The 18,118-nt window shown below is 41.8% G+C and overlaps 1 long non-coding RNA gene across 2 annotated transcripts in view; it reads left to right on the forward strand.

Annotated features, from left to right (window-relative positions):
* Nucleotides 1–18,118, forward strand: part of LOC141580731 (uncharacterized) — a 307,631-nt gene that overhangs the window by 284,129 nt on the left and 5,384 nt on the right. For both annotated transcript variants that reach the window (XR_012513023.1, XR_012513024.1), the window contains 3 exons: nucleotides 2,642–2,853; nucleotides 4,652–4,733; nucleotides 6,242–6,393. This is a non-coding gene — a long non-coding RNA (uncharacterized LOC141580731). The remainder of the gene's footprint in view (nucleotides 1–2,641; nucleotides 2,854–4,651; nucleotides 4,734–6,241; nucleotides 6,394–18,118) is intronic.

Below are 18,118 nucleotides of genomic sequence, written 5' to 3' on the forward strand. Positions count from 1 at the left end.
GTATCTCCTATTACCCTACCCCACCTGACACACATATGTATGAACACAAACACAGGCATACTCACCAGCATACACATGCACACACAGACACACACTTTCACATTTATGTATGTATACATGGTGATCTTTCCTCTACAAATATTTTTAATTAATATACTTAATAAAGTGAATGTTTTTGAGCAGTTTTAGACTTATAGAAAAGTTTAGCAGCAAGTATAAAGAGTTCCAATATACTCTCTCATCCCCCCCACAATTTCTCTTCCTCTTAACATCTTGCGTTTGTTAAAATTGATGAGGCAATATTAATGTATTATTATTAAGTAAAGTCTATAGTTTACATTAAAATTCACTCTTTGAGTGATACATTTTGTAGATTTATGACAAACGTATAATGATATGAAGCTGCCATTACAGTATCACACAGGATAGTTTTACTGACCTAAAAATTCCCTGTGGTTTACCCCCATCATTTAAAATGTTTCTCTTCTGGGAAATTCAGTAAAGTTTTGAATGCCTTTTCACAAATTAACGTGTAGCTTCTCCCAGACTCTATAGTCTAGTGTTTTTGAGTGTGCTGTGCCTTATCTTGCTTCCATATAAGAATAGTTTAAGCTTGTAGCAGAAGCTTTTACTTCTTTTATCAGAATTACCAAAAGCTTTGACTTGCAAAGGATTTCTTTTCTGTCCTGAGGTCAGTGGTATACTGAGCGTGCTCATAATGACCTGTGAGCCCACTACATGCATTTCTTTCCAACTCTAAGTTCAGAGGTGTCCTGTTGCTAGTCTGAAATCAGTCATGGTAGAAGTATTTATACCATGGAAATCAGCAAATGCTACAAATCAAGGTTTGTTTTTACCTATCAGAGAGCCAGCAATTAATATTAAACATTGACCAGACTCTTTCTGGTGTTCTCCCTTTGTCTGCGTCTTCATGGCTGGGAAATGGCAAAACTAAAGCATTTGCCTGGGATTCAGAGATAGAAGCCATAGGCCGGGTCAACTCAGTGGTCTGTGTCCTTCCTGAGTTTGTAGAGAAGAGCCGTCTTGCAAACCCTGGACTATTCACCTATGGACTTATCAATGGGTAGATTAACGATATTGTTCAAGCTGTTGTATTGTGAGAGCTTTTTGTTACAGCAGCTTATCCTGTACCCATGAATACAGCCAGCTAATTGCTTGCCTGTTGACTTTTGCTCACCATTCACTCACCTGCCCCTCCTCAGATTTAGAATGATAATGTACATATAAGCTGCATCTCTTCTTACTTTTTACAATCCATTTTCTAAATAGAAGCTAGAATGACCTTTTAAGACACTAATCAGATCATTGATTAAAACCTTAAAATGTTCCAATGGCTTCTCATTGGACTTAGAATAAAGCCTGGACTCTATACCAAGTTCAAGCCCCTCTTTGCTCTGCTAGTCTCCTCTTATGTCTTTCTCCCTCTCACCTACCAGGTTCCAGTGATGCTGGTTTTCCTTCTGTTTCTGGTACCCCTGAGATTCCCTGCCTGTGGCACCTTGTACTTGCCATTTCCTCTGCTAGGAATTAGGCTGACTCCATCATCTAGGTACCACCTCTTCCCTGAGCCATCAATCTCAGGGGTCTTTCTCACTGCTTTTTATTTTCTATTTTTTTATAGTACAATATAGCATTCGTCATCACCCAAAAGGATTTTGTTATTGATTGGATTCCTCATTTACAATCTGCCCCTCCTCAGCCAGATCATAAGATCTGTGATGGGCCATCTGTCTATTGTATCTACTTTTAAGTACCATGTGTATACTGGTGGACAACTACCATAGATGCTCAATAAATAGTTGTCAAGTGAATACACGATTATACAACAGAGCAGTAACAACCTTGATTCTGTCCTTAAAAGAGCTTAGAATCTATCTCCGGGTGACTTTGAAGCCAGGCTGTCAGCAATATTAGGGCAATTTCACATGACACATTCTGTGACGCAGTCTGCAGGGACAAACTTCACTTTACAAAGCAAGAATTAATTACAATACCAAAGTAACACAATTTATTTATGTAAATTAACTGAATTTAGCTTAATTTCCAACTAGACTGGTCCACTCACTAGCCCACCCTCCCTTTTTCAGGAATTTTTAATTTCATGAGAAGATGGATTGAAAAAAAAAGTTATTCATATTTTCATCAAGTTTATTAGAAACCAGGGTTGATTCTGCAGCTACTGATATCACAGTGGGGAAGGAGAGAGGAGGACAATGACTTTTCTGAGCTGATCTCTAGCCTGACTCAGTTGACTTTTTCTAAGTGTCTATCTTGGTGAAGCTGAAGAAGTTGTCTTGCTTTCATCAGCGTGAAAGGGAAGCTCATCAGCTGGAAGGTGAAACTTCCGGCAGCTGCTTCCCCCAAAACCCTTCTTCCCTCCCTTGACTTGCACTGAAACATTCAAGTCCAGGCTTTGAAAAGATTGACATGTCTTTAGAAATCTTTGCACGGTCTTTATTCCAGGGCTACTGCCAGTCTCTGGCACTCTCGGCTCAGACTTGCAAAGAAACCTCCTACTCTCTGAATCAATGGTGCTTTTTCCATTAGCATGTAGATACCCACAAAATATGCAGAGAAGATGTCTTTTGCTGTGTTGATTTCCCTCATTCTCTCTACTCAGGAAAGGGAAAATATCCCCAGCCCCATTTCGAGCTGTCATCATGAGCAGTAGTGGAGGAGTAGATTTGCCAAACGGCTGTCAGAGCTGACACCGGGCAGTGTCAGCAGCGGGCCTGAGCTACCTTTGGTGGAGTGACTTTCCTCTTGCTCAACTCCTGGGTTCCCTCCTACTGTTCTGAACCAATGACGCAGATGGCAAGCTCTAGGAAACAGGTAAGTTACTCATCAGCCACTGCTTCTTTTAGCAAATGGTGAGAATGAGCAAGATCTCTCTTTTTAAGGCTTGCCTGAACCTACTCACAGAAATAGGGGTAGGTGTATAGGGTTTGTTTCAAGGTGGTTGTACTCAGGGAGGAGTTTTCTGTGAGCGGCACTGGGAATTTGGTTTCTCTCCTTCATTACCATAGAACAGCTCCTCTATATAGACCGTCTCCCTCACTGACAAACCGTCAATAGGCTCTCATGATAGAAAACACAGAATGGGAGAGTCCATTGATTAAAAACTTTGAAATAAGTGCTCTAACTTTGGACATTCCTATTTATGACTTATGTTACTGTTTACCATGGAAAACAGTAATTGAAAAGCCACAACAGAGCTTTATAGATTTTTCAACATTTTGGACAGAAATCCACTCTGTCTCCATTATTCCAAGTCAAAAACTGCAAACACTTGGTATATGGGTTCACTTCCTATGCCTCTGCCACAGCAGACATTGCTGAATGGTCACAACATTCTTTCTTGTTGAGCTGAGATACAGTGGGAGAATCCATCTGAACATGGTGTTCTCTGCAGCCACTGTAATCGATCAGAAATGTCATGAAATGAAACCCATTTGCCATCCTTGTTCTAAGTTAATGAGGCCTTACTGTATGTGTGTAAGCCCAGGTGTCACCTGGGATGGCCTTAGCTGATATGCTCTATACATTCTCATTTTCTAAATTTCAATTCCAGACTCACCTTTGTGGGGACGCAGACTCCTGTCCAAAGTGAATCAACTATCCTGTTTTTCTCTCTCACCAGTGTTTCTCTCTGGGGTCACTAAAGTGTGGACCAAAGGGGCAGCTGCAAAACCTTGCTGGGAGCAGCAACTCTTTCTGTGGCTTTTAAAAGTCAAGTCCTAATAGGAAACCAGTGCTCCCAAAGACAAGTGCGCTGGAGGTTAAATCTAGCTCGGGCATCCTTAATGAATCTGTGGTGCACAGATCTGGCCTTGAACCATTTTCTGAAACGTTCTCACTGATCTTATTTCAGAGAACTGTACCAGTGTTACAGTGAATTACAAGGAAGGTCTGGCTTCTGAAATTAGCCAAAGGCCAATTAAGGTTTCTTGGGGTTCTTTCCAACTGCAACGTCACCATAAATGACTCTGTGGTGCAGTGGAAGGCTGACATTTTCTAAGCCAGTATCACATTTTGGGCGTGATTAAAATCTTCATCTTAGTCACCTGCCGGTAGCCATGAAACAAAAGGATTATAGTCAATTTACATCATTAACAAAATGACTTGAAACACTATCGGTCTAGTCTCAGTGGGGCTTAATCTGATTTTCAGAAAGGAAGAAGAGATACACAATTAAAGGAAAGAGGAAAGGCAGAAAAGAAATTCAAATGGGAATTTTCTTTGAAGCCTAGGGCTTTCTTGGTTTGTTCAGTTCTGTAAGGATTTACTAAGTGCCTGTCAAGCCCTTATCACTACAGTAGACTCTGAAAGGGTACAGAGGAAGGAAAAAACACAAATAATGCCTGTCCTTGAAATCTGTAGGATAATAGGGGAGAAATACCATATACTGAGGAAGCAGGCAGAGAATTAGCAAATTTGTGCTAGCAGGAATTTCTTCAACATCCTTTAAGTGCCTGGTGCTATTGAAGAAAGAGAAGAAGAAAAATGAAAAATCACAGTTGATATTTAAATGACTCTTAGCATGTGCTTTGCATTAGGACTTTTGTACATGGTGACTCAGCCTTCACAACAACTCTGTGATGTGCATTCCATGATTATCTCCCTTTTCCAGATCAGGGAACTGAGGCCCAAAGAAGCAAAGAAACTTGCTGAGGGTCACACAAATCAACAAGAGAAGCTGGGATTTGCACACGGTGAGTCCGGCCATAGAACCTGAGATCATAGCCATTATTCTATGTTGTCTCTCAAAATTATGGGGTAGTTGAGGATTTACATTCTCCCTGGGAATATCAGTTAAGTTAGAGGCAGAAGATGAAAAAATGGAGGCAAGATAATGGTGTCAGGAAGGGGGAGGGGCCTGGGCTAAACTCTGGGCATGGACGTATATGGGGTGGGGAGAAGCTCTGCACAGGTGGATAGAAAAGGTTCCAGACCAGGAGAAGAGCAGGAGCAGAGGTGAGTGAGATCATGACTGCAGTTAAGGCTGTGGGGTTGTAGCTGTCCAAGGAAGATGACTCATTCAATCAAAGGCTGTGTTCATGCAGGGACAGGGAATATGGCATTGGGGACAGAACAATGACTTGGAAGCTAACAGACCTAGTTTTAAAGTTTGACTGTACCACATGCTCCCTGAGTGATCTTGAGCAAGTTATCTAAGCTCTGTTGACCAATTTCCCCAAAAGGAAAAACAGGAAGAATGGCTATGGAAGAATAGGAAGAATATTGCACCTTGTAAAGAATTCATCTATTTATTTATTCAAAAATCTTCATTGGTTCACGCCTGTAATCCCAGCACTTTGGGAGGCCAAGGTGGACGGATCATGAGGTCAGGAGATCGAGACCATCCTGGCCAACGTGCTGAAAACTGTCTCTACTAAAAATACAAAAATTAGCTGGGCGTGGTGGTGCGTGACTGAAATTTGAGCTACTCGGGAGGTTGAGACAGAAGAATCGCTTGAACCAGGGAGTTGGAGGTTGCAGTGAGTGGAGATCCTGTCACTGTACTCCAGCCTGCTGACAGAGCGAGACTTTATCTCAAAAAAAAAAAAAAAATTCATTAAGTGCCATTTGTGCGCCATGTGCTGCCCTAGATGTTGAAGCAATGAACAAGAGTCACATGGTCACTGCCTTCCTAGTGTTAGCATTCCAGTTTGTAAGGCAAACTAACAAGCAGAAAAAAAATCCAGATTATCAGAGGGGTTTTGAAGAAAAACCCAGAAGGCACATGGAATCAATGTCTTTTACAGTGTCTAGGACAATGTTTAGCATGTTGGAGGCAAACTTTTTACGTGATAGTACGTAGCGCCATTTTTGAATTCAACCCATAAGAGGAAACCATGGTGTCAGATACCTTTGCTATCGACTCAGAAGGCATTGTTCCTTTCCTCCTTCCTCCTTGCTTAAAAATATTTAGTCAAGATTCATCTTCCAGCATAGAAAACTATCCCTACTTCTTTCAAAGCACATGGCAGCCAATCATGGTAATCCCATTTGCCTTGCCAGGGACTGGTTTAGGGGAGGTCATATGATTCAGGTCTGACAGAGAAGATGTGAGGATGTGAGGGGAATTCTACAAAGGAGATTTCTGGATAAGAGTTTTTCACTCGAAAACCAATCAGCCAAATGAAAGGTACTTAGGGAAAATGGATTCTTCTCTCTGCAGCTGACACTTGCCTATGACTGTCAAAAATTTTGTATGTAGTTTTCTTAGGGCCATAAAGGTGCCTACCTAGAAGTCAAGCTACCATGCTGAGTGTGACAGAAAAGACTTGTGGAAAGAATGTGAATTGGTGATGCTGGTTTGCACACTGAATTAATCCCCTTGGAAACACTCCATCATACATCCCATGTCAGGTAAGATATAGAACATGGTGGAACTTACTGTTGAAGCCTTTGGGGTTAGATTTTCTGTTATTGGCAGCCAAGAAATCCTGACAAATAGAGGCATAATTTGGGAACATTGAGAGATCATAGGGTTTGGTTCTTCCTAAGAGTTGTAGATAATAGGAGAGGAAGGGTATGATTTGTATTGATGTGCAGCTTTGGAAGATCATACCCATATTAACAGAAAAATTCTTAAAGAAGGGAAGTCCTTCCTATTTCCATGGCTTGTATGAGTGTCTTCTGAAGACTCCACTCCTCAAGTGTGGGCATGCTTACCTGGGGGACTCCCACAGGCATTGTGCTGAGGGTACCGGAAGTCCCAAATGGATGCCGTATGTTTCCAAGGGGCCATTTTCTACTGAAATGTGGGAATGCAACTTCATGGGTTGACTGTATGGATTTTCACTGCTTTTTTCTCAGTGCCCAGAACAATTCCCAACCCAGAGTAGGGACTCAAATATCTGTGGAATTTATAAATAAGTGGATTGAAATAAGCATGAATATGTTCTAGAGTTACATAAGTATAACATGAATTTTAAAAATCCAAACAGGTGAGCATACTAGGATGTGTTTTTATATTTTCTACCACAAATAGCACTTGGTAAAATGTTTAAGGAGCTGTCTCTTGGGAATATTCAAGCCAACTTTAATTTAAGCTTCACCATTTATTGTTAGAACCATTTTCTAGTGCCGTTTCCTGGATCACGTTCCTATGCAGATAGCCCCCAGATCTCCAGGCCAGCCACAGCTCTGAATGTGAGGAAATACCTGAGCAGTTTCTTCCCTTGTCCTTTTCCATAATGCAAACCTACATCTTTAGTCAAGGATAACTAGAAGGAAATTGGATCTTGGAGGGCATGGTTGGGTGGCCTTTGCTAGTGCTATTTTTCTTACCTGATTAGGTTTCCTCTTGCTGGTGGGATCTCTCCCTATCTTTCAAAGCCTGGCTGGGAGCCCACTCAACTTTTCCTCACTTGCCAGGCCAGAGAGAGCTAACTGTTATGTCTCCTAATCTGCATGGTATATTATCTATCTATCACTGGGCATTAAACTATCAAACAATAGCACAGGACAAAACCAGATGGAGCCCACATTCTTTTTCCCCAACAGGATATTCACTCTTAGAGGCAGGAGCTAGGCCCTTTGTTTTTTCATATTTCCTATTGTACTTATAATGTCTCTGGGTCAAGTCCTGGTTGTGTCACTTTCCAGCATATTCATAGAACTTTCTGTTTTATAAGGTTATTGTAAATATTAAAGAGATAAAAAGTGTGAAGAGGCTTTTATAATATCTAGTTTGTACTCAAAATTTACTCTGCTGTTATTAGTATGTGGCAGGTGCCTAATTCCTGTTTGAGGATTTATCAAAGGATGCATTCTCTGATTGCTGAGACAGACTCAACTCTCTTGTCTTATGGAGATAGCAGTGCTCCTACTACATTTCAAACATGGAGTTTTCAAATCCTGCTCTAAAATTGTTAGGGAGGAGAAACCAGTGGTTTTAGGGAGATGGAAATCCTTAGTGAATTTGGGCCAGCCTCAGTGCTCTCTGGTCACCACCTCTTGGCTTGACAGGAGCCCCAGGACAAGAAGGACATGAAGTACAGAGTTGTCAGAGGCTGTTGGGGGCAGCAAGGCCTGTACTATGAGCAGTGTTCTCTGGAAGGTGAGACAGTCAGAATCTGGGCGCTCAAGGACTTCACGAAGGGTCATGCAATGAAGAAGTCTGAGAACCATCAGCTCTCCAGAGGGATGTGGTTGACATGCCACCTCCAATTCCTTCACTCAGTCTTTGATATTGGTCCTGTCTCACCATGAGAGTGCTGCTGGAAGAATGGGGCAGGAGACCCATGCTTGTTAACACTCTGCTGGCCTCACAAGGCATAAACAAAACTACTGAGATGCCAACAACCAGAAAAGTCGTCAACTCTTTGCTCACTTCTCCAGCCTGAGTCCTTGGTCACTGGGGTTGACCCCCAATGTATTGTCCACTTCTGAAGTCCAGTCACAACCCAAGGCTACCTAGAACACGGGGGTGGTGACAGACTGGTGGAGCTGGGTGATTCTTCAAAGGCCATTGACAACACCCTCCTCATTACAAAGATGGAGAAACTGAGGCTCATAGAAGAGAAGGGACTTGTGCAAATCACGTGGCCCACAGATGTTAAATTCAGACCTGATTCTTTCTCTTACGTTCTTTCCAATCCTAAATGTAGTTAAAAGCCTACTTTCACTCTGGAAGACAGAAAACGGCCTCTCATCACAAAAGTGGATTTTATATAACCAATACAAGAAAAATAGAACATTTTAGTGTGTATTTGGCCTGGATTTAAAATGATCTTAGATCATGGAGGGAGGGATGAGTTAACTCATATTGTTTTCCTGTCCTAAGCCCTTTGCAGCTATTTTGTAACCCATGAAGTTTGTCAACCTACACATTTAATGCTGTTTTGTGGAATGTGGTTTTCACAAGAATGTGGGCCAGAAGGAGGTTCACCATGGAGGGTTTCATCAATGCTGTGAAAAAGGATAATAATAGGGTTGATGCTCTGTAGTGCTCACTGCACCACAACCTGCTGAAGGTCCACACATGAACTCATTCAATACTCACAACAATTCTAGCAATTCAGCTTGTAAATAGGGAAATTGAGGCATAGGGAGGCTAAGTAATGCACTCAGGATCACCCAGCTTATAAGCAGGGGCACTGGGATATAGGTTTAGCCAGTCTGACTCCAGTGCCCAGGCTTTCAAGCTGGTTGCAGCCAGTGGTGCTTTAGAACAGCCTGCACTCTTATTTATTTATTTATTAAATCATTGATTAAAAACTCTGTCTCCCTTTCCCCAAAGGCTAGAGGTGGAAAAGGGTCAGAAAGACAGTGACTGCCGGGGGGAAAGAGGCTCACAGGGTCCCTCCCTTCCCCTTGAGCGGCGGTCATTAAAACCCCATCTCCCCTTCAGGAGGTAATTGCCTGCTCCTTCACCACACTCTCAGAGCCTCACCTCCACATGCTGAAGTCAATACTGGATTGAGTTTTCATATTCCCTTGGGGTAAAACTTGCAGACTCTCAGTTGTGCAATGAGAAATAGTCATTTGATCTTTCTCAACTTTGTATGAATCTTATGAACTGGTCTGCAGAAACCACTCACATCATAAGAATAAAAAAGAGGGATCCTACTCCTCCACCTCCTCCGCAGAGGGAGAGTTAGAAGGCTGGAATAATTCATCAAGACTCCACATTCCTTCTCTGCCATACGACACACACGCGCGCGCGCACACACACACACACACACACACACACACCCAGTGCTTCACTTTGCCAGAGAAACATTTGTGTTGCTTCTGATTATGTGCCTTTGATTAATTTCTAAAGAAAGGATCAGCTTTGCTAGAGACTATGTTGTGTTTCCTCTAAATCAGGGCAAATAACATTACTTCTCCAAATGTTGCTATTAGAGTAAGATTTATATTTACCTAGAGAGGCTTCTCCTGAGAGACATGCAATGAGAAGTTTATGCTACAGACAGAATAATCTGCCGTGCTGAAATGTGATTTGCTGCAGAAGGCTGTTTGGGGTTTGGATAAATGAGAAAGATAAACATGATGACTCCAGGTGGTTTTCAGTAATGTGATTATCACTGGGGAATAGATATTTCTCTCTCTCTCTCTCTCTCTCTCTCTCTCTCTCTCTCTCTCTCTCGTTTTCTCTCTCTCTCTCTCTCTCTCTGTGTGTGTGTGTGTGTGTGTGTGTGTGTCTGTCTGTCTGTCTGTCTGTCTCTCTTCCTCCCACCTTCATCACTTGTGAACGAGCCAAAACCAAAATATTCCAAAATAGAGGACTGACTTGGTAAGTGTATAGCATATGCCAATGTCTGTACCTTTGTCCTGGCACATGTCCCTGGTAACACATGCAATTTCTGGCACACACATGTCTGCACATGTGTACACAGGGCAAATACAGGCACATGTACACAGTGGCATTTGGACTGCAGCTTGGGCAGCCTGGTGGGCAGAGGAACAAAACATTCCCTGCCATAGTCAGCTTTTCTCTACCACCAGGTAGAGCACATGAGACCAGAGAAACTACCAATGTACTGTCAGGAAAAAATTTTTCTCACAAGATAAAGCTGTGAAATTCAGAAAAAGTAAAAGTAAATTTGGCTTTAAACCCCCTAGGTGCTCAGAGTTTTGCTATCATGGTTTCAGGCTATGGAAAAAAAGTATTTCATGTGTGTGGTAGGCTTTATATTATTCCTGTGCTTTGTAGTTCAGAATCAGAACTGGAAAGAGGACCCAGGAGTTCTTGATTCAGGCTTGGCCTTTCATCTGTTTAACATTTATGAAGCTCTTGCTCAGGTACAAGGTTGTTCTGGGCCTCTGAAGAGGAATTAGACATAGTTCTGGCTCAAGAAGTGTTCACAGCATGATCCCAACAAGACTGAACATAAGCTTGGAGAGTGAGACATCGAATGGGAAGCACATGGGGAAGCTGCTGGAAAGGAAGTGTTTTCTCTGGGGAATGAAGGATGACGACTGTGGATCTAGTCTTTGAGTTAGATCTAGTACCATGGAGGAGATATAAAATTTGAACAGAAAGTGATGGAGGAGGAAGAATATTTCTGACAGAGAGAACAGTATAATTAAAGGTAGGGGGAGAGCAAACTAGAGGATGTGGTTAGAAGATGATGAATAGGCTATTCTAGCACATGTGTGGATGTAGAAGAGAAGAAAGTAGGTAGAAAATAAAACATTTCCTTTTTAATTTTTCTGTTTCAATTGTTTTTGGGGTACTGGTGGAGTTTGGTTACTTGGATAAGTTCTTTAGTGGTGATTTATGAGATTTCAGTGCTTCTGTCACCCAAGCAGTGTACATTGTACCCAATATGTAGTCTTTTTTCCCTCACCTCTGAATCAGTCCATTATCAGACTGCTATAAAGATACTACCTGAGACTGGGTAACGTATAAACAAAAGAGGCTGAATTGATTCAGTTCTATGTGGCTGTGGGGGTGCCTCAGGAAACTTACAATCGTGGTGGAATGTAAGGGGGAGGAAGGCACCTTCTTCACAAGGCAGCAGGCAAGAGAGAGAGAGAGCATGCAGAAGAGACTGCCACTTTTAATCCATCAGATATTATGATAATTCCCTCACTGTCACAAGAACAGCATGGGAGAAATTGCCCCCATGATCCAATCACCTCCCACCAAAACCCTCCCTCCACATGTGGGGATTACAATTCAAGATGAGATTTTGGTGGGGACATGGAGTCAAACCATGTCACCTCTCTCCCGACCTTCCATCTTGAGTCTCCAAAGTCCACTATATTCTTCTTATGCATTTACATCCTCATAGCTCATTCCCACTTATAAGTGAGAACAGACAAGACAATACTTGGTTTTCCATTCCTGAGTTACTTCACTTAGAATAATGGCCTCTAGCTCCTCCATGTTGCTGCAAAAGACATTAATTTGCTCCTTTTTATGGCTCAGCAGTATTCCATGGTGTATTCATACCACATTTTTTTGTCCACTTTTTGGTTGATGGGTACTTAGTTAGGTTGGTTCCACATCTTTGCAATTGTGAATTGTGTTGCTTTAAACATGTGCATGTGTCTTTTTCATACAATGACTTCTTTTCCTTTGGATAAATACCCAGTAGTGAAACTGCTGGATAAAGTAGTTCTTCTTTTAGTTCTTCAAGGTATCTCCATACTGTTTTCCATAATGGTTGTTAAAATATATTTTCCAAGTTCTGTTTTCTCTTTGTCTTCCACCCTTTCCATAGGTCCAAAGTGGTCATGAATCAGCTGCTGAGCTGAAACTTTTTGCAGTTAGCAATCACTCTCACTAGGTAAGGATAGATAAGGACTCTGTGCTCAGGACAAGGTAATAAGTAGAGGCTTCTGGAAGGTGTCTGGGGAGGAGATATGTCCTCTGTCTTCCTGCTTACTGCCTTGGCCTTCACCTTTTCCTTAGCCTTTTTCCCATCACAATTTCTCTAAACCATACTCATACTCTAAGAGCCAACTTAAATGCAAGTTTTACAGGAAATTTTTGCTTAATGTTCTCAGCCAGAAACAACCACTCCTTTTTCTGGAAACTTGAAATCCTGTGTTCCTGTGGGATGTTGATGGGATTCTCCTATAAACAGTGGAAAACCCCAAATGATTAGCTGTGCCCTCGCTCTGAATTCTGTTTGGTCTCTGTGTGTCTATTCCTGTAAAAAGTTCTAATTATGGATCTTAAGTCAAATGCCAAACTTGGGCTTAATAAGCGAAAAATGTATTTTAAAAGAGAAGATTACAGGGTCAAACACGGCCACTCTGAACTGTGAATCTTCTCTGTTGCAAATGCGGCCAACAGGGTGAGAGCGTGACTGTATTATTCCAGCTCCTTTAATTAGGGATCTGGGAAGGAACGATCATTGCTAAAACGCTGAGTCCTTCAGGGAGGCTTTGAGAACGGGGCAAACCACCTGGAATACAGGAAGTTCTCAAGTCCCCCTATCAATGGAGCAGAAGGCAGAGCATCAAGGGCTCATCCAGCTTGTTCAAAACCAAACTCACTGTCTTCCTTTTCCCCAAACTGAGCTTCTTCTCTGTGTCAGTCACTGCAGTCAACATTTACTCTGCTCAATAGCTATGTAACTCATAAAATCTAGACCGCATCTTTGGCCTCTTCTCTGTCTTGCTATTTCTAATCTATTATCGACTCTTGTGATTTTATGTACATCATTCAAATCCATCCCCTAACTTCTACCTTTTCCTCCACCATCCTAACCAAGCAATTATCATCTACTTTCTGGATAATTGCAGCAGCTTCATACCGTTTTGCCTCCCTCATGTCTGCTCCCTCCATTTCATGTAGATCGACATCAGATCTACAGCTCAGTCTTTAAGTGACTGCCTAAAGGCATCAGGGCCTCCCTGCTATACTCAGCCAGGGTCCAGTCACACAGGCATGGTAGGTCATGGCAAGGAACTGGAAGCTATTTGACTTCTTCAGCTTCATCTTCCTTAACTCTCTCCTTGTCTCTCTGAACTTCAAATGTCATGGCCTTTTTGTTCCAGAGTTTAAATATGGCATGGTCTTTCTTTCCTCTGGACACTTACAGATTGTACAGATTGCCTTTCCCTCTGCCTAGGAAGTGCATCTTCCTCTTTTCAACTCCTAAGTTATCCTTTAGTTTTCAGCTTAATTGTCACTTCTTTTTTTTTTTTTTTTTTTTTTAGAGCAGTCTTCCTTTACCCTACAGACTAGATCAGGTCCTTCTCTTACAGGCTCTGAAATACCCCCATGCTTCCTTTTTAGCAATCTTATGACACTTGATTAGACATTAAGGAACAACAAAAATGTTCCTTTTCTACTAGACTGAAACTCTGTCAGGAACTTAAGGCACATAACTGATTTTTCATTGTGATATTTCTGGGACATAGCACAGCTCCTGGCACCTGATAGGTATTCAATGAATATTTGCCATGAATGAATGAAATAGTTTATAGACAGATGAACCAGATAATTATAAACAAGGACCAAATACATGTGGTCCCCGAGAGAGAATTTCTTTGTGAAGCTACTAATGGGCTACTCCCCTTTCTTATTTCCTTTTCTTTAGATCTTTTCAGGATAGCAGAATGTGACTGCTGAAAAGAACGTGCAAGGAGCATGCTCCAGTTTGGGGAGGGGATGTGGTCATCTTTTGGGAACAAATCCCTCCTTAGATATTAGGGTCTGGACATCCTGTGGCCTCCTTCAAACTAACCTCTTATCCCAGACAGTCTTCCCATATTTATATCAATAAACTCTGAGAAAGTGAGATCAAGTTTTCATTGTTATGAGTTTCTAGATTTTGCATTTGAAGTAGCCTCCTAACTGGTCTTCATGGTTTCAGTTTTCCAAAATGCCAGTCACCTAGACACTTGTCATTTGCATCCTCCTCAAGCAGAATGTCACTGTCTTACACAAAACCCAGCAGTGCCCCTCTACCTACAGGATGGAGCCTAAGTGATGTGACAGAGGGCAAGTCAATCTTGTCCCTCAAATTGAAAATGATCTTGAAGGCACTCCCCAGCTTCATTGCTATGGCTTTAATCCTGGATGTGACTCTGAGATCTCTTTCTGGCATCCTCTCACTTTTCTAAGCCAACTCTGATTCCTTACACACACCCGCTGATCTGGTGAGTCTGTTCTCTCTTCCAGTCCTTCAGCTTCCCCTGTTCATCTCTCTCTGGTAGGATTGTCAAGACACTATTTAAATCCCAGAACTTCCTAGGCATCTTCTCTCTTTAAAGGCTGTTAAGCCTCTGTGTTAGTTAGGCTAGGCCAAGACATGCTGCAGTAACAAATTTGTCTGAAATTGCAATGGGTTAACACACAATAAAAATAGATTTTTCTCATAATACATATCTAGTACAAGTCAGCAGGAAGGTTTTACTCTCAAAGAAACTAAGGAGTCCAGGCGGACAAAGTCTTTATCATCTGGAATATTTCTAGGGGAAAGGACACTTAGAAAGTTCATATGTACTTCTCCCGTTTTGGCTTAAAAGTATTATCAGTCACCTCCACTCACAGCTCATTCTCCAAAACTAATCACATGGCTCTGCCCAAATGCAAGGAAGTAAAGAGGACAGGCAGCATCTGTGTAGTCCGTGAGCAGCAAATGACTCTAACAAAGCAAGTCAGACATTAGTGCATACAAGATTCCCAGTAAAGATCTGCTCATAGTGGTATATGATGCCAATAGATTTTCTTTCTGTTCTGAATACATACCGTATTTTATATCTGGAGATCTTATTAATACATGGGGGCCAAACTTTGACCTTACTTTGATATTAGTTCTCTGTTTGTTTTGTTTTCTTTAACAGATGAGTAATGCCCTTAAAACAGGGCCTTTCCAATATTAATAGATAACTTCCCCAAGTAGCAGGCATAGAAGAAAAAAACTCTAGATATTAGTGGAGCTTTGTCTCTGGAAAGTCACATGCTTTTCAGAAAAATTTTTAAACCTCTGGTGATGGGATAAACTTGAACTTCAGAAGAAGGGCACAAGACTTCTTTAAATACGAACATAGTTACCGACTGTATGTGCAACTTTGGAAAACTACATATTATCTCTGAAATCTGTTTTCTAATCTGCACAATGAAGGTAATACTATCTCTACTTTGTATGGCTGTTGTAAAAGTAAATACTGTGTGCAAACTGCTTTGCACAATGCCTTGCACAGGTGGAACATTCAATAAGTGTTTGTTAGCTGCTGGTGGCTGTTCTCCGAACCCTGATTTCCCCAAGTGGGAAGCAGGCATATTAAATGAGAAATTCTGCCACACCTATCCCTTGGTGTCACTTGGGACTAAATCAAAATAAGCAGAAGGTAAAAGGACATTGTAAACTGTAAAGTGCTATGCAATATTAGATGTTTTTATTATGATTAGACAATACAGATGTAAAAGGAGCAAATGTAATAATAAGCTTAGGCACTGATTAGATGACTTGTGGATATGTGTTGAAGAGTTAAATATAAATGTTAAAACAAGAGGCTTTTTTAAGTACTTAGCACAAGATACATGCCCCCACCCTGACCCCCATGAATGTTCTCATTTTCATGTCACATGGAAAGTGCCCAGCACACTTCCTGGCCCACCCAGGGATGTCTCTCCTAGTGGTTTGGAGTTCTCTCCATGGCCTGGGAAGCTATGCAGCTCCCTCTCTCTTGTTCCCATTCATCTTTTCTTGCCTCCCTGTCCTGGTGGTAGTTGGACCAGTAGACCTGCTGTTAGCTTGGTTGCATTAGTATCATTAGAGACAAACTGTGAAAGGCGAAATGATCTGTTATTGCTCTGGCCCAACTCATTTTTCACTTGAAAACAGGGCAGAGTGAAGCACCTTGCTCTTTGATGTCTTTATTTTCCTGTCAATAAAAATCTTGTTAGCTACCTGGCTGAGCAAGACTTAACACTGGCATGCTCATTTGGCCATTTAACCCTCGTTGGATGTGAAGAGTTGAAGTGCTGAATCCTTCAAGATCAGAGTAATGCAGTGAACAGTCCGCGGCCAGTAATTCAGCTTGGAATTATGTCCTGTAACCCATTGGACAAGCATTCACCACTTAACTTACAAGGAATGCTGCAGAATCTAGAGAAGCATTGGAGGTGGCTGTAAATGACATAATGGGAGGAGTGTGGACAAGACTGTGTTTTCTGGAGTCAGATTGCCCAGATGTGACACTTGACTCTGTCAACTTATGGCATTCTGTACCTATTGATGCTGCAGTTTCCCAGTTTCCTCAGATTGTTAAAATAATGACTATAAAGTCCTTGGCATCATGCTTGCAAAGAAGTAAGTATACGGTTTTAGCATAGCATTGATAATGATTATTCAAGATGCACTGAGGATTATAAAGCACATACTGTGTGCCAGGAACCATTTTTGAAGGCTTGAAATGCATCAGGGAACAAAAAATTCCTGTTCTCTTGGAGGTTATACAATGAGGATGATGATGATGACGATGATGATGACATTGAAGACAGTCTCTGCCACCAGGGAGTTTAATATCCATTGCGGGGAGATGAAGCAATCCCTCATGCTGCCATGGCCTTACCTTGTGATTGTGGTTGTGGCCCAGTACACTTCTCCTACTGTACTGTGAGATCCTGGAAAGTAAAAAGAATGCCCTTTTCATCTCTGGGTCTCTACTGCCTGGTTTTTGAGGTGTATTAATGGGTGTTTTATCTGAACTTTTCAACCCTCTGATAGGATACTGCCTATCACGAGTGAGGAAGATGGACCATGAAGGCCCCATTAAACTAGAGAAAATATGCAAGGGGTATGGTAAGGCAGACCTCATTCATTTACATTCATTCAGACATTTCTTGAGCACCCAGGAGTGGGCAGGAACCGTGTAAAGCATTGTGGAGGACACTGAGATACATGAGGTAGGGTTCCTGGTCACACTTTAGCAGAGCCAGGGAAACCCATCAGTGGCTATTTCTCTAAGGTTATTGGGCAGCACCTTGTGCATCCATTTCCAGTCTTCATCCCCTTTTGCTGCAATGGAGACCCTCCCTTAGGGAGAAATGGAGGACCTGCTACTGCTAGAAATGTGTTTTGACAGAGAACACCCCATTGGAACACAGACCAAGGAAAAACTGAGGGAAACTGTTCTGTCTTCCTCCATCTGACTGCAAATACTGATAATGACAGTATTAGCAGCATCAATATTTCTAGAGATGAAACTCAATTACATGAACAACTGACCTATAATTCAGCAAGAAATGTTCCACCTGTGCATCAACACCTTCTACAGTAGATGCTTTGAGAGTCTGTTATGAATGACAAGTGAGTGTTGAGGTTGCAGTGATTCAAGGACTAGCTGTATCACCAGCATCAACTCCTGGTGTCATCTTGTCAGAGTCCTGCTGTTAAAGGTAGCATGAGGTCTCTGGGATGGAGGTGACCTCAGGAGTGATGAGCATGTGGGGGAAAGGAGGAGAGTGACACTGTGACTTTTAGAGTGCTGTCTATTCTGTAAACGATTTTTATTTGTGGTTCCCCAAACAACCCAGTAATGTGGCAGAAGAGGTGTGTACCTCTTAAATTATATTTTCTCATCTGTAAAAGTAGGACAAGAGACTTGCCCAAGGTCTCAAAACTGGCAAGTGTCAGGGAGGAGCCAAAAGCCCAAGTTTTGTGTGTTTTCC

Source organism: Saimiri boliviensis, chromosome 12, assembly GCF_048565385.1.
Source record: "Saimiri boliviensis isolate mSaiBol1 chromosome 12, mSaiBol1.pri, whole genome shotgun sequence".
Lineage (NCBI taxonomy): Eukaryota > Metazoa > Chordata > Mammalia > Primates > Cebidae > Saimiri > Saimiri boliviensis.